The sequence below is a fragment of the Schistocerca cancellata genome, chromosome 3, assembly GCF_023864275.1.
Source record: "Schistocerca cancellata isolate TAMUIC-IGC-003103 chromosome 3, iqSchCanc2.1, whole genome shotgun sequence".
Taxonomy (NCBI): domain Eukaryota; kingdom Metazoa; phylum Arthropoda; class Insecta; order Orthoptera; family Acrididae; genus Schistocerca; species Schistocerca cancellata.
Window position 1 is genome coordinate 834,746,902 of NC_064628.1, and position 16,097 is coordinate 834,762,998.

At 42.7% G+C, this 16,097-nt stretch overlaps 1 non-coding gene across 1 annotated transcript; it reads right to left on the reverse strand.

The window, feature by feature from the left end:
* Positions 1-15,234: 15,234 nt before the first annotated feature.
* On the reverse strand, positions 15,235-15,309 carry Trnas-uga (transfer RNA serine (anticodon UGA)). Its single transcript has one exon. It is a non-coding gene; the product is annotated as a tRNA-Ser (tRNA).
* Positions 15,310-16,097: the final 788 nt, after the last annotated feature.

The following is a 16,097-nucleotide window of genomic DNA, read 5'->3' on the forward strand; positions in this document are numbered from 1 at the left end:
TTGAATATAATGACTAGAAGAAGTTCGTGGTAATATGACTCTAGTGGTAGGGTCGCCATAGGTCGATTATATTCTTTACCGAAAGATCGACGTTCACCAAGATGGGGCGTGCCCAGGGTCAGCTCTGTGAGGGGTAGCCATGTGGTCTCAGGAGCCTTGCTACGGTTCGCGCGGCTCCCCCCCCCCCTCGTCGGAGGTCGGAGGTTCGAGTCCTTCCTTGGGCATGTGTGTAAGTTAATGTAAGATTAAGTAGTGTGTAAGCCTAGGGTCCGATGACCGCAGCAGTGTGGTCCCATAGGACTTACCACAAATTTCCAATTTCCAGGGTCAGCGTCCGCACAGTCGCCAGAATATCTGCCGCACCCATGTTTGTGAACAGGCCGCTCGCGGCCGCGGGACGGCCTTGTTACCCCCACGGCCCCTTTGCCGATGCCCTCAGGTAGGCGGCGGCAGGCAGCGCCGATCGGGAATCCCTGTCGCGCGTGCCGTTGAGCATCCCCAGAATGTTGGTTGGATCGCGTCGCCGGTCAGCCGGGCAGACGCGCGACTGTCACCTCCTCTCCAGGTCCGATACTCGCCAACTTCGACCTTGGGAACTCGTTTGTGCGCTCTGCTGCACTTTTCTGGTCTCCACCTGCACGTTGCTAATACCGTTCCTGCCCGTCTTAGTAGCTGGTATGATACACCGACGCTACAATTATGCAATTGCCTTACAACAAAAATGTGACAAAAGATAAGGTAAATGCATTAATGTTACAATAATTGCCGCCACTTTATATAAAAAAGATGAAAAAGCTGCATCCTTGTAACGTACGCAGAGCTCACAAGAGTCATCGGATACCTCCTAATACCGAGTCGAACCTTCTTTTCCCTGGAGCAGTGCAACAACTCAACGTGGCATGCACTCAGCAAGTCGTTGGAAGTCGCCTGCAGAAATACGGAGTCAGGCTGCCTCTACAGCCGTCCAAAACTAAGAAAGAGTTGTAATACAAGATTTTAGTGCAGGAATTGATCTCTAGATTGTCTCCCATAAATGCTAGATGGAATTCACATCGGGCGATCTGGATGGCCAATATTATTCGCTCAAGTTGCCCAGGATGATCTTCAAACAAACCATGAAATTGTGGCCCGGTAACATGGTGCACTATCATCCATAAAAATTCCATCACTGCTTGGGCACCGGAATGGCTCCAGATGGCTTCCATGTACCCGAACATCCAGAGGACTCATTCCATTCCATGCAAACACCGTCTACACCATTGTGCAGCCACCATCAGCTCGCACTGTGCCTGACAACTTATGCCCATGGTTTCGTGGGATCTGCACCACACACATCTATTACCAACTTAAATCGGGGCTTATCTGACCAAGACACAGGTTTCCAGTCATCCAAGGTCCACCCAATATGGTCACGAGTCCAAGGCAGGCGCTGCAGGCGCTCGCGTCGCTCGTCTGCTGCCACAGCCCATTAACGGCAAATTTCGCATAACTGTCCTAACAGATACGTTCTTCGTACGTCCCACATTGACTTATGTGGTCATTTCGCGCAATGTTGCTTGTCTATTAGCACTGACAACGCAGACGTGGCAGTTCTCTGTCGTTAAGTTACAAATGTTTTCGGAATTTAACCGCTAGTATAAAGAGTTAGTAGCTTTTATATTGGCTTTACATGATCCTAATGGGAACTTTATAGTTCAATTATACGTCGGCCAGTGCGATGTCAGAGATGAGAGTTAATGCCGGCCGCGGTGGTCGTGCGGTTCTAGGCGCTCCAGTCCGGAGCCGCGCTGCTGCTACGGTCGCAGGTTCGAATCCTGCCTCGGGCATGGATGTGTGTGATGTCCTTAGGTTAGTTAGGTTTAATTAGTTCTAAGTTCTAGGGGACTGATGACCACAGCAGGTGAGTCCCATAGTGCTCAGAGCAATTTCAACCATTTTTTTTAGAGTTAATACGCGAAATACGGTATTCTCCGCAAAGTCTTGACACTGTCGATCGCTGAATATTGAATTCACTTACTATTTCCGAAATGGAATGTCCCATGCGTCTAGCTCCGTTTAGAGACTGCTAATTCCCATTGTGCGGCCATAATGACGTTGGAAACTTTTCACATTAATCACCCGAGTGCAAACGACAGCTCCGTCAATGCATTGCCCTTTTACAGCTTGTACACGCGATATTACCACAATCTGTATTTGTGCATACAACTATAACACGGCGTTTGTCACCTAAGTAAACAAAAAAATTCTTACGCTATCTAACAGAGGACATATAGATATTTATAAAGTACTGATGGTACTAACTGCTAACTAATACAGGATAACTAAAGTAATGGAGCCATCTAATCTGTTGTATTTCTAGTGGTGTATATACTAATACTAGATACTGTCTTATTGTTACTTCTACACAAAACAAACCAATTAACTTATGACTGCATATTTTGGAAAGAGTTGATAGTAAAGAGAGTAACCTAATAAAAATTAGAATTCACTGAAAGCGTTATTAAGCTATATCCACCACGAGAGGACCTTTTTCTGTTATACATCAGTCTTCTGAATGGTTTGATGCGGCGCGCCACGAAGTTCTCTCCTATGAGAAGCTTTTCATCCCAGAATAGCACTTTCAGCCTACGTCCTCAATTATTTGCTGGATGTATCCCAGTCTCTGTTTTCCTATAGTGATTTTCCCCTGCACAGCTCCCTCTAGTACCATCCTTGACGTCTGAACAGACGTTCTATCATTCTGTCTCTCCTTCTTGTCAGTGTTTTACATATAATCCTGTCCTCGCCGATTCTGCGGGGAACCTCCTAACTCCTTACCTTACTAGTTCATCTAATTTTCAAAATATTTCTGTAATACCAAATCTCAAATACGATTCTCTTTAGTTCCGTTTCTCCCAAAGTCAATGTATCAGTGCCATATAGTCCGCCCCCCCCCCCCCACCCCCGGTACCTGAGTGGTCAGCGCGACAGAATGTCATTCTTAAGGCCTGGGTTCAATTCCCGGCTGGTTCGGAGATTTTCTCCGCTCAGACAGTGGGTGTTGTGTTGTCCTAATCATTATCATTTCATCCCCATTGACAAACAAGCCACCAAAGTGGCGTCTAATCGAAAGATTTGCACTCGGCGAATGGTCTACCCGACGGGAGGACCTAGTCACACGACATTTGCATGTTTTACTGCCATATAATTCTGTGCTTTAAAAGTACATTCTCAGAAATTACTTCCCCAAATTAAGACCCACGTTTTACGCTAGTAAACCTCCCATGGCCATGAATGTCATCTACGCCAGTGCTAGTGTGGATATTATAGCCTTCCTGCACCTGTGTCGTGGGGAATTTTGCTGCCTGAGTAGCAGAATTCCGTAATTTCATCTACTTATTGATCACCTATTATAATGTTAAGGTTGTCGCTGTTCTCCTTTCCGGTAGTTATCATTACTTTCTCCTTTCTTAGATTTACTCTTAACCCACATTCTGTAGTCAATATACTGTTCACACTAAAAATCCCATATTTCTTCATCACTTTCACTGAGGATAGCAATGTCATCATTGAATCTTAGCACTGTTATCCTTTCCCCTTGAATTTTAATCCCACTCTTCAATCATTCACTTATTTCTGTCATTGCTTCGTCGACGTGTAGTCTGAACACCAGGAGCGAAAGACTACACCACAGTCTTACACCATTTTTGATACATGAACTTTGTTCTTGGTCTTTCCAATATTATTGTTCCCTCTTGGTTCTCGTACATGTTGTTGCATATAGCTTACCCCCGTTTTTCTGAGGATTTCGAGTATTTTGCACCATTCTACACTAGCTACTGCTTTCTCGAGGTCTGATTTTTCTTTACTCTTCCTTCCATTATCGGCCGCTATTGCAAACTGCCTCTCTGGTCCCTTTACCTTTCACAAAGCCTAACTGATCCTCATGTAGCACAATCTCAATTTTCTTTCTTATTCTTCTGTACATTACTGTTGTCAGTAACTTGGGTGCATGAGCTGTTAAACTGATTGTGCGATAATTTTCACACTTGTTAGTACTTGCAATCTTGGAAATTGTGTGGGTGATGTTTTTCGAAAGTCTGATGGTATGTCGCCAGTCTCATGCATTCTACGCACCACCGTGAATAATCATTTTGTTGCCACTTCCCTCAAGATTTTAGAATTTCCGATGGAATGTTATTTATCTCTTATGCTTTATTTGATTTTAAGTCTTCCAAATCTCTTTAAAATTCTTATTCTAATGAGGACCTGTCTAAGAATTTTGGTTAAGTAACTAATTACTATCTTCTGCGCTCCCTAGGCAATGATGTGTTTGGCGAAGGGTTGCTCCTCGAAGTGCTGTGGACAGCTTTCAATCAAAACACAAAACATAGCAACATAACTGACACAAATATGACGAGTTTGAACGCGTCGCTACCTTTTCGTTGTATGACGGGTAGAATGTACCCATACACAGTAAAATTGCGATCTCAATGAAGTACAAACAAAGAGAAAAATGATGGTGATACCTACACACCTAAGGTGACCCCCAATATTACCTACACTTTTTCCTTACGTTTTCTGACGTGCTGATTGGATATTGCGTCGCAAATCTCGGGACAACTGAGAATGTGGTGGTCAGCACTTGGTCGCCTCGCAGTATCCGGACCATCTATAACTGAAACTAATGAACGTCCTTTGCGCCAAGTCGACGGATTTTTAACCTTTCGTAACACATCAAAAACGCAGCTTCTGCTACTAATGCAGCCCGTCTTGACCAGAATGCTAGACAACCACGATCTGCGTGTGTATCGTTCTTAACCGACCCCTAGTCATGACGTTGTCGAGCAGCCGCCTTTCAAAACCCTTGCTATGAATGTCCAATACAACCCTATCGAATGCAGACGCCTCTAGCTCAGAGTCAGTCAGTACCTAACGACCAGAGTAGTGTGCGTAGTGGGAAGTGTACTTCACCAGTAATGAGGCTAATATGGACTATTACATAAGAGCTTGTATCACAACACCTGGACTACCGTAAGTAACCTCTTATTCATATGAGTAAAGAAACCTGTTAATTTATGGGTGCAGTTTGTGTTATAGAAAGAGGATATCAGCCACAAAACACCATCCTCTCCTTGCTTCTCAGCATCTCTGGTAAGCTGCCTCTAATATCACAGTAATGTAGCTGCCACTCTCTAGAATTTCGTGCAGCCGAACGACCTTTTTTGTGGCATTTATTAGAGGGTGGAGCTCCTGTTTAGTAACTTCTTTCTTCTCTTCTATCAGGAACTGGAGTAAGTCCTCACAATCCAAAATATACGAATAAAGCTCACTCCGATATATGTCGCGGAATTTTGCTGAGTCCTTTCCACACGTGCCTAATGTCAATTCCTTGTGGGGCTGCGATTGCGTTGTTCGTGGGTGGGATACCGCGGAGGAATTTCTACCATGTAAGATCCCCGGTGACTTCTGATGGTCATTCACCAGTTAGGACCATATTGTCTCCTGTTATTCCCACCACTGAAATGGTTCCAGTCTCCCCTTCAATCGGAGTCCGCTCGTCTATAACCCTCACTTCCTGACGGTGCATCCCACTCGTTTGTTGTTTGTTTATTTCTTTGTGGAAATTGTACGTTTCCACTGTGATTTCTCTACACTTCGTGTATGAGCTGAAGTTCGCGCAGTTAGCCTTTTAAACGATTTGTCATTATCGACACGTTTGCTTACCAGAGCGTGATGGTAATTACCAGGTAGTTTTGAGAAGCAGAATTTAATTATTTCGCTCTCACCGCATGGTGCATCCAGCAATTGGCTTTCTCTTAACTCATTAATGGCTACCGGGGCACAAATACGCCTAGCAGGTATAGCGCCCGGATGGCTATGTGCGTACATATATGCCCAGCACATAGAACGGCCAGATGGCTAAGGCCATTCATTTACACCCGGCAGGCAGGAACGCCTGACTGCTAAGGGAATGCATGTACGCCTGGGTGCAGGAGCTGGTAAACGTGCACAATAGAATGTTCTCTATGTTTCAAGATTCCTGGAAGCACGAGCGTTATCTGCTTTTCTTTGTAATGTCGGAAACCGCTGCAGCTTTTACCTGCTTCTGGTTCCTTTCTGCTAACAGGTCGTTGTAATAGGTTTCCCAAAGTACGAGGTGCATTCAAGTTCTAAGGCCTCCGATTTTTTTTCTAATTAACTACTCACCCGAAATCGATGAAACTGGCGTTACTTCTCGACGTAATTGCCCTGAAGACGTACACATTTTTCACAACGCTGACGCCATGATTCCATGGCAGCGGCGAAGGCTTCTTTAGGAGTCTGTTTTGACCACTGGAAAATCGCTGAGACAATAGCAGCACGGCTGGTGAATGTGCGGCCACGGAGAGTGTCTTTCATTGTTGGAAAAAGCCAAAAGTCACTAGGAGCCAGGTCAGGTGAGTAGGGAGCATGAAGAATCACTTCAAAGTTGTTATCACGAAGAAACTGTTGCGTAACGTTAGCTCGACGTGCGGGTGCGTTGTCTTGGTGAAAAGCACACGCGCAGCCCTTCCCAGACGTTTCTGTTGCAGTGCAGGAAGGAATTTGTTCTTCAAAACATCTTCATAGGATGCACCTGTTACCGTAGTGCCCTTTGGAACGACATGGGTAAGGATTACGCCCTCGCTGTCCCAGAACATGGACACAATCATATTTTCAGCACTGGCGGTTACCCGAAATTTTTTTGGTGGCGGAGAATCTGTGTGCTTCCATTAAGCTGACTGGCGCTTTGTTTCTGGATTGAAAAATGGCATCTACGTCTCATCCATTGTCACAACCGACGAAAAAAAAGTCCCATTCGTGCTGTCGTTGCGCGTCAACATTGCTTGGCAACATGCCACACGGGCAGCCATGTGGTCGTCCGTCAGCATTCGTGGCACGCACCTAGATGACACTTTTTGCATTTTCAGGTCGCCATGCAGGATTGTGTGCACATAACCCACAGAAATGCCAACTCTGAAGGCGATCTGTTCAACTGTTATTCGGCGATCCCCCAAAACAATTCTCTCCACTTTCTCGATCATGTAGTCAGACCGGCTTGTGCGGGCCCGAGGTTGTTTTGGTTTGTTGTCACACGATGTTCTGCCTTCATTAAACTCTCGCATCCACGAACGCACTTTCGACACATCCATAACTCCATCACCACATGTCTCCTTCAACTGTCGGTGAATTTCAATTGGTTTCACACCACGCAAATTCAGAAAACGAATGATTGCACGCTGTTCAAGTAAGGAAAACGTCGCATTTTAAGTATTCTCCTTCTCGCCGTTGGCGGTAAAATTCCATCTGCCGTACAGTGCTGCCATCTCTGGGACGTACTGACAATGAACGCGGCCTCATTTTAAAACAATGCGCATGTTTCTATCCCTTTCCAGTCCAGAGAAAAAAAATCGGAGGCCTTAGACCTTGAATGCACCTCGTACTGGGGCTGCTAATCTTCACGGATCTCTTTGTGTGTGCAGACAGCAACAGCGTTGAATTTGTCTGCAGGCTGCTATCAGGCCTGTTGAGTCTGTCTCGGATGTGGTCCTCGGGGGACGTACCCGCACGAATCACATTGCCGAAACCTAACTTATTCCAACCGGCCATCCGCATCGGAACATAAGAAACTCTGCGTGGGTTAGTGAAACAGTAATAAGACGCCTAACAACACCGGTCTTTACCCCACGACCTACGAATCTAGCGGTCCGGATAAGCGTCCTTGTTGAAGAGTTCCTCTCTACAAAGGAACTCCGAAAAATCAGTGCGCGTCGATCCCGTAAAGTTGCAAGACCACCAATATTGGCCGTCCGTGGATCTTAATGGCAATCACAGGCATACAAATCTCCGTGCAGCAGCCCCTCCAAAATACATCACAAAACGCTCCCCCAGTTTACAGCCTTGCCGCCAAAACTTACGGGCGCCTTGTAATGTCAGAAAGCGTCACTGACTGTCCTCCAATCGGCTTACTGGTTTTTGGCGCGTGCGGGAAATAACAGGAGTCTAGACACGTAACATAATAAGCAAACTGGCGTGTCTACATGTGCACCCCTGAGCCGCACATCCTAGTCTGCCAGACGGGCGATTCTAAGCAGACCTCTCCCACGAGGAGGTGCTTGCCCTGCCGTAAAGTGATAGACCATTGCGTTTAGACGGCTCTGAAAGACACGTGCCCCTTGCACCGGGAGACACAAAAGCGACCGGCTGGCCCTTGCTGGCTGCCACGGTAGGTCATCGACGACTCTAGCTCATTATCAACAGCCGCAGAAACTGCCAGTTCCGGTGGGCTTTGACTGTGCGTACTGGACGTGAAACATATCGCAGAAACGTGTACAGAAATGAAACTAGTGCATCACCCAATTTAACGGGAGCAATAAGAAATTAAAGCTCTCGGCACCTGATTATTTGTTATGTCATCTCGTTCTGATCCGTTCTCACAAAAAACAGTTCTTGTCGGCAATAAAAAATGGAAGCGGACAAGCCAAGAGACTTGGCGACTTTTAAGTGCATTTATTTTTTATGTCACAGAATAGACAGCAAATCAATTTCACAATAATGCAGAAGTCACAAGCAGAGAGTGGATAATGTGAAAGAACAATATATGAGGATACTGAACAAGTAAATAGATATGTAAAAGGGCCAGTAATAATCGAGAGGAACTGGGACGAGACAATTGAGGGAGGAATAGAACACTGAATTATGGGACATTATGGGCTTGATAGTAGGAATAAGAGAGGGGAAGGACCAATCATGTACTGCAATAAATTTCAACTGGTAACAGGCAACACACTGTTCGAAAATCTTGAGAGAAGGTGATATGCTTCGGATTGGGCTGAAGTTACGGGAAGACTCGAAATGATTCACCACGTGGTAAAAGGTAGAAGCCAAATGGTTTACATCGTGGTCAGGCAAGGATATTGAAATCAAATACTATACCGTAATGCGTTCCCAGCAGTATATAAAAACAGTTTGCAAGTTATTAATGACGAAGAGTAGACTGATGTTTAATAGAATGGTACCAAAGAATAAGTGTGGAATGAATCTGGATAATGAAGTACTGAGGAATGATGATGCACATCTAAAGTTCTGTAACGATGTAGATGCTGTGATGATGAATATCACAAAAGGCAGTTCAGCTGAAGAGATACGCAGATCTCTAACAATGGCAGTCACAGAATTTGGACACACAACTACAGGTACACGGAAGGTAACTGCATTGAAATCTTGAATAACAGAAGAAATACTTGCTTCAAACAACGCTTACGTTTTCGACAGTCAAACTGATCGTCATCTAACAGATTTCCGTTTTCTTTTCCATTCTTCTGCACGCTACACTTCTCAGCAATTTGGATGGGTGAGCCGTTAACCTGATTGTGCGATAGTTCTCAAGCTTATCTACCTTTGTTATCTTTCGGTTTCTGTGAATGATATTTCTCTGGAAGTTTGATTTTTACTTAGCCAGTCTTTCAATTGTCACTTCCCATAGCTATTTCTCATATGCGAAGCGAATATCTGCGTTTTACGCCAACTTCTCAAAGTTCTGTTAATATCTGATACAGACAATGTATCACTTCCATACCGAATGCATTTTCTTCTTCTATCACCTCATTAGACACATACACCCCCTCTTAGACGCCTTCAGTGTTTTCCGTCCACTTATGTAGTCCCTTCTCAGAGTTTACCAGTGTAGCTCCCTCTGTGTTCTTAGCAACGAAACCCTTGCTTTTAACTTCACCAAAGATTCTTTTGCCTTATGTGCGTGCTGAATCTATCCTTCCGAGGGACTGTTCTGTTTGGATGTATTCAAATTTTTCCTCCACTTCCTGCACTTCCTATTGATTTGATACGTTCGTGGCATAGTTTGCCATATCCTGTCTTTCCCTCAACATATTTTTTACTTATCCTCAATTAATTGAAGTATTTCTTCTGTTACTCAAGATTTCAATGCAGTTACCTTCCGTGTACCTGTAGTTGTCTGTCCAAATTCTGTGACTGCCCTTGTTAGAGATCTCCATTTCTCTTCAGCTGAACTGCCTTTCGTGACATTCATCATCACAGCACCTATATCCTTACAGAACGTTAGATGTACATCATCATTCCTCAATATTTCATTAACCAGATTCATTCCACACCTATTCTTTGGTACCATTCTTTTAAACATCAGTCTACTCTTCATTTGTTTTTATATCCTGCTGGGAACACTTTACGGTTTAGTATCTGAATTTTATATCCCTGTGTGACCACGATGTAAACCATTTGGATTCTTCCCTTTACCACGATGTGAACATTTGGACTCTCCCCGTAACTTCAGCACTTTCTGAAATATATCAACTTCTCTCAAGATTTTTGAATAGTGTATTCGCTGTTACTAGTTGGAATTTATTGCAGTACATGATTAGTCTTTCCCTCTCTTATTCTTACTACAAAGCTGATAATCTTCCATAATTCAGTGTTCTATCTCTCCCTCAATTGTCTCGTTCCTTTTCCTCATGATTATTAGATTATGGTCCCCTTTTACATATCGATTTACTTGTTCAGTATCCTTATATACCGTTCTTTCTCCATTATTCATCATCTGTTCGTGACTTCAGCATGTATACCTCTACTATTTTTATGTAATTGGTTTGCTAACTATTCTTATAAAAACAACCGTATCACTGTAATATTCGCAATAACCCGCTCTGTGATATAAATCCCTGTTCACAACGAGTCCTACTTCGTTTATACAGATTTCTGCTGGTGTTGATACTACCCTAGATTCGTCTGACCAAAAATCTTTATTTTCTTTGAATTTTTCATTGACACCTACAATATTTAGACTGACTGCATGCAATTTCTCTTTTCAGATTTTCTGGCGTCCCTACATTCAAACTAGTGAAATTTCGAGCGCCGTCTCGTAGTACATTACCCTATAGTTGGTTATTTAATCTTTTTCTTATGGCAACCTCTTCCACGGCAGTGCCCTCCTGAAAATCCTGCATCTCCATGTCATCGATGATATTGCCTATTCTTCCACGTTTAACGAGCAGTGTTACACCAGAAGGGCAAAATGTTGCCCTGAAAAATTGTTAATTCCCCCGGCTTCTTTGAAAAAGCTGTTGGCAAAATAGTTGTGATTCCCCATGCTGGGAGTTGTCAGCCACCTTATCTGATGATCGTTATTCAAAATTTAAGCAAGGCTAGGTTCGTAACTAGGTCTCAGGGCGCTTTCTTAACCAGTCAAAGACGTCAGTCCCACACTTCGACATCTATAAATAAACCGACTTCAGTATAAACTGAAGTAACCCTTGCGATCAAATGGTCTTGCACATATTCCTCACTGTTATTCCTGTCTAGTGAAAAGTTCTTTAATTAAGTTAGAAATACGTTAATAATTAGTGTTTAGTGACAACAATGTTTTGCTACAATTTCACTTGAGTGCTTATGTCGTACAATTACCACTTGTGGGATTCTCTTGCTGTTGGCTGTTAAACCGAAGTAGACAAAACTGTCAATGTAGCATCTTCGAAATGCATTAGATTAAATATTAACGGTATGTAAAGAATTTTATAGTGTTTATCTGTATTCAACCATCTAATATGTGTTACTGAATCTGCCAGTTTCTGTCTTTAGTGTAACAACGCAAAGCAGAGGTGCTTGAAATGTCCTCTGTCCGTATTTCATATGTTCATTAGCAGTAGCTGCTTCATAAATTTATTTCGTGATTAGCACAAAAACGCCTAACTAAGCCTGCAGTGTGTTTGTGCACAGTGAAGAGAATATCAGCTGAATACATGTATATCGATTTGCAGCTCAAATCCTGCCCTGGAGCTGCTTAATTGACTGTTCCCGCAAAGACATTCTGAGAACTGCCTTACTGATTGTATTTAATTGGAATTAAATGCATCTGCATTCTGTTCCCACAAAAACATTCTGAGTATTGCGTCAATAACTTAATGAGAATTAAATCCAAGTGCATTGTGAGACGTAAAGTTATAAGTTTAGAAATATAATGAGGTGTGCTGACTACACGGAAATTCTATTTTTAACTACTTTATTGGACGTTTTCCGCTCAATACCAGTTCCATGGCACAAAGCATCCATATTTGTACACAAAGACGTTAACATAGTCAAACATAGCCAAACGGTTAGGTTTCTAAAATTCACATAGCGTAGGGATTAATGAATAGTCATTTTGCTTGGGATGCGTTTGAAAGAAGAGACGATGTTGTCTCACTGATTAACCACCATGGAGCTATGTTAGTAACATGAGAGCCAATGACCGAAGAATGCATTTAATCTACCTTAACCCAGATACTATCTGTCACGCTTGTGAACGCAGTTACAAGCGCAAAACTGAAGTATTGGTCATAACAGAAATCAAAAAGAATTAAAGGGTACAACAAAAGTAGAGTATTATACGATGATATACATCGGTGTTCCTGAAAACAGGTGAGGCTGCTGCGTATTACCAATAATGTGTAAAACATGAAAAAAATGAGAATAAGAAATACTCATATAAATGGAAGAATTGTCGAATGAAATCTTAAAATTGGATGAGGAATTATATTGCAGACTAGATATAAAAAGGAGGGCATGAAGCAGTCGGAATAATGAAAAAAAAAAGTAAGAAGTCAAGCTTGAGGATATGGAACTCTGAAATAGAAGAAGCCTTGAAAGAAAAGCAAAAGGCTTAAAAACTTCTACAACAAACCAGAAAACAAGATACAAAGCAGCAGTACAAAAATAAGCGAAACAGATAATCAGTAAATCACACCTTGATTCTTGGGTTAAACTGATCGCAAATATTGAACCTAAGACACATGAAAGACAATTCTGCATATAAAACATTGAAAAATTAAAATCGCTCAGAAACAGCTAACTTTAGCATTAATGTAGCGAATAAATAACGATAACTGAAAATTATAGAAAATTATGGCGTAAAGGGACTGCTGCAACAAACTGGGTAACACGTGACGCCGCAATGTAGTAAAACAATTGACTCAGCAGTGTTAGAAGAGCTCCTATAGATTTTAAAAACCATTAAATATCGTAAAGTGTGCGGCCGAGTTGGAACCAATGTCGAACTTTTTATGCATGGATAGACACTTTGTGAGCTAACGCTTTTACATTTCTTTAATTAATCCAGGCGAGGTAATATATTCCTTGCTGATTTCAAGACTACAGACGTAATTTTTACTTTTAAATAAGGATTAAGAAGTGTATTGATAATTATAGAGGTATACGTCATTTTAATACTTTTTTCTCAAAGACATTAAAAAATCAAACACTAACATGAAGGTTCCACCATAATGATAAACACAGCAGATCAAAAACTGCATAGATAATTATAAGTGTTAAGTTAGTCACCAACACTATTTAACACTATTAAAGATTTCGTAAGATAATGATATAATGAATTACATGAAGATACGCATCGCAAATGTCATCTAAACGATAGCCTGTATACGGATGACGTAGTCTTAACACAGAGCAAGGAAGGCAACTTACGACACATTGCGTATAGATCATATGGGCCAGTAAGACAATGTTACAATCTGAAAAAATTCACTGCTAAAGGTATGGATCACTATGGAAAAGATCCAGTCTGATCAAAAACTGGTCTTCAAGGAAAGGTATTGGAATAAATCCTCACTTTTAGATATTTAGGGTGCCAATCAGTTTAGGTGTCGATAATGATGTGTAGAATAAAATCAGTAAATTGCAGAACATATGTGGAACTATAAATAAAACCTTAAAGAACAAGGCGAAGGGAGACAAAATGTTTACGTTTCATAAAAGAATGGAAGTGCCTGTCTTGTTCTATGGCAGTGAATCTGGGACTGAAGGGAAGACAAAAGGCAACGCACAGCCTGTGAGAGAAAACATGTTAGCTTATATTTTTTATTTCGTCCACAAGCTGCATTTTTTCTATGCAGGTAACTTCTCGCAGCACCCACATGAAATGAGTAAATAACAGTCTTTTTTTTGTTTCTTTCGTTTTTCATGCGGCAACCAGAGTTTAGAACCAACGGAAAGAAGCCCCTGTCGGAGCAGAAAATGGCAAATTTTCTTTAAAGACTCTGGCAGAAAATCCTCATTCCGTCTTCCTCATCAAAACTTTTGACATGATAACATATTCGCACTCTTTTAACACACAACATCCTAAATTCTTTTATCCAGTCCATCTTTCTAGTTAACGCTTCATACGCAGCATCTCTCTCTCACTACCCCTGTCTATATATGTCTCTCTCGCACTGTCTCCTTTTTCTCTCATTGATTTACAGTACACCCCACTGCCTCTGTCTTCTCTTTCGCTTACACTGGCTTCTTTCATCTTTCCTCCCCACTGACACGTTTACACCACGGTTTCCACAACAGCTCTGCAGCCCCAATATTCTGGGAATCCAATTAATTTTTTTTCTCTTATACCCACACGTATAAAATTTCGGACCAAAATGTACCCTCCCCTATACCTGCCTGTAAAATTTCACGTGTGTAGGAATTCTAGACCCCAAGGCCTATGCATCGTCTACACTCACCTGTATTTTTCATTTCTACTGTCTCCTCTCTCTTGCTTCCACTGATTCTATGTTCATCCATGTCGCTTTCTCTTTTACTGCACTGTTCCTCACGACCATCAGTACCGCCTCTCTTTTTGACTCCCTCTGCTGTTTTCTTCATTTGTCTCGCTTTCTCTTTCACTGCCACTTCCTCACTCCCACCATCAACCTCTCCTCTCTCCTTTTATCCCCCTGGCGTCTCCCTTCTCTTCCACCATCACTGTCTCTCCGCCACTCTCTTTCTGCACAAAAAGACGCGAATATGTTCGCTTGCCTAATTGTTGCTGAGGAAGCTGGATTAAGGATTGAAACAGCTTGTTCCCTGAATGAGATTTTCACTCTGAAGCGGAGTGTGTGTTGATATGAAGCTTCCTGGCGGATTAAAACTGTGTGCCGCACCGAGACTCGAACTCGGGACCTTTGCCTTTCGCGGGCAAGTGGTCTACCAACTGAGCTACCCAAGCACGACTCACGACACGTCCTCACAGCTTTACTTCTGCCAGTACCTCGTCTCCTACCTTCCAAACTTAACAGAAGCTCTCCTGCGAACCTTCCAGAACTAGCACTCCTGAAAGAAATGATATTGCGGAGACATGGCTTAGCCACAGCCTGGGGGATGTTTCCAGAATGAGATTTTCACTCTGCAGCGGAATGTGCGCTGAAATGAAACTTCCTGGCAGCTTAAAACTGTGTGCTGGACCGAGACTCGAACTCGGGACCTTTGCCTTTCACGGGCAAGTGCTCTACCAACTGAGCTACCCAAGCACGACTCACGACCCGTCCTCACAGCTTTACTTCTGCCAGTACCTCGTCTCCAGTTTTAATCTGCCAGGAAGTTTCAGCTTGTTCCCTACTTTTCTCTCAGAACCTTTTAAAGAGGAACATAATAATTTTTTTTTTCTGTTTCGACGGGAGCAGTTTTCTGCTCGTTCCCTTCTTTTCCTTGCCACAGCACGATGTGCTGCTTATGTAAAACGAATTCTATAGGTCAGCAAGGTTTTGGCATTTTGTTTATATACTTCGACACATTAATATATTTCGGTACCTATAAAAACAGATAAATACACTTATCACAACGCTAAAACAAAACTGTTTGCTTCACATGTCTTCTGGATACTTCGCTGTCAATCGGCCTTTATCGAAAATCGCAGTTCTGCGTGCAGCTTTTTGGAACGTACTAGTACGGTGCACTATCGTCCATGGACCGAGGAATCCCCGACCGGGGAAGACCACGAGTGGCACAGAGGAAGACTAATCGATATTCGATTTGTCTGTTGCCTCATCGGAAAGTATAGCCTTAGCAAAGGAGGTGCTGTCTCTGTTAATGCGCTGAGCAATATCTTCCGCGAGCGTTTGTCGTCAAATTTGACATTCATGGAAAAATTGAAGTTATTATGCATAGAGCTTTAGGAGCTTCTACACTCCTGGAAATTGAAATAAGAACACCGTGAATTCATTGTCCCAGGAAGGGGAAACTTTATTGACACATTCCTCGGGTCAGATATATCACATGATCACACTGACAGAACCACAGGCACATAGACACAGGCAACA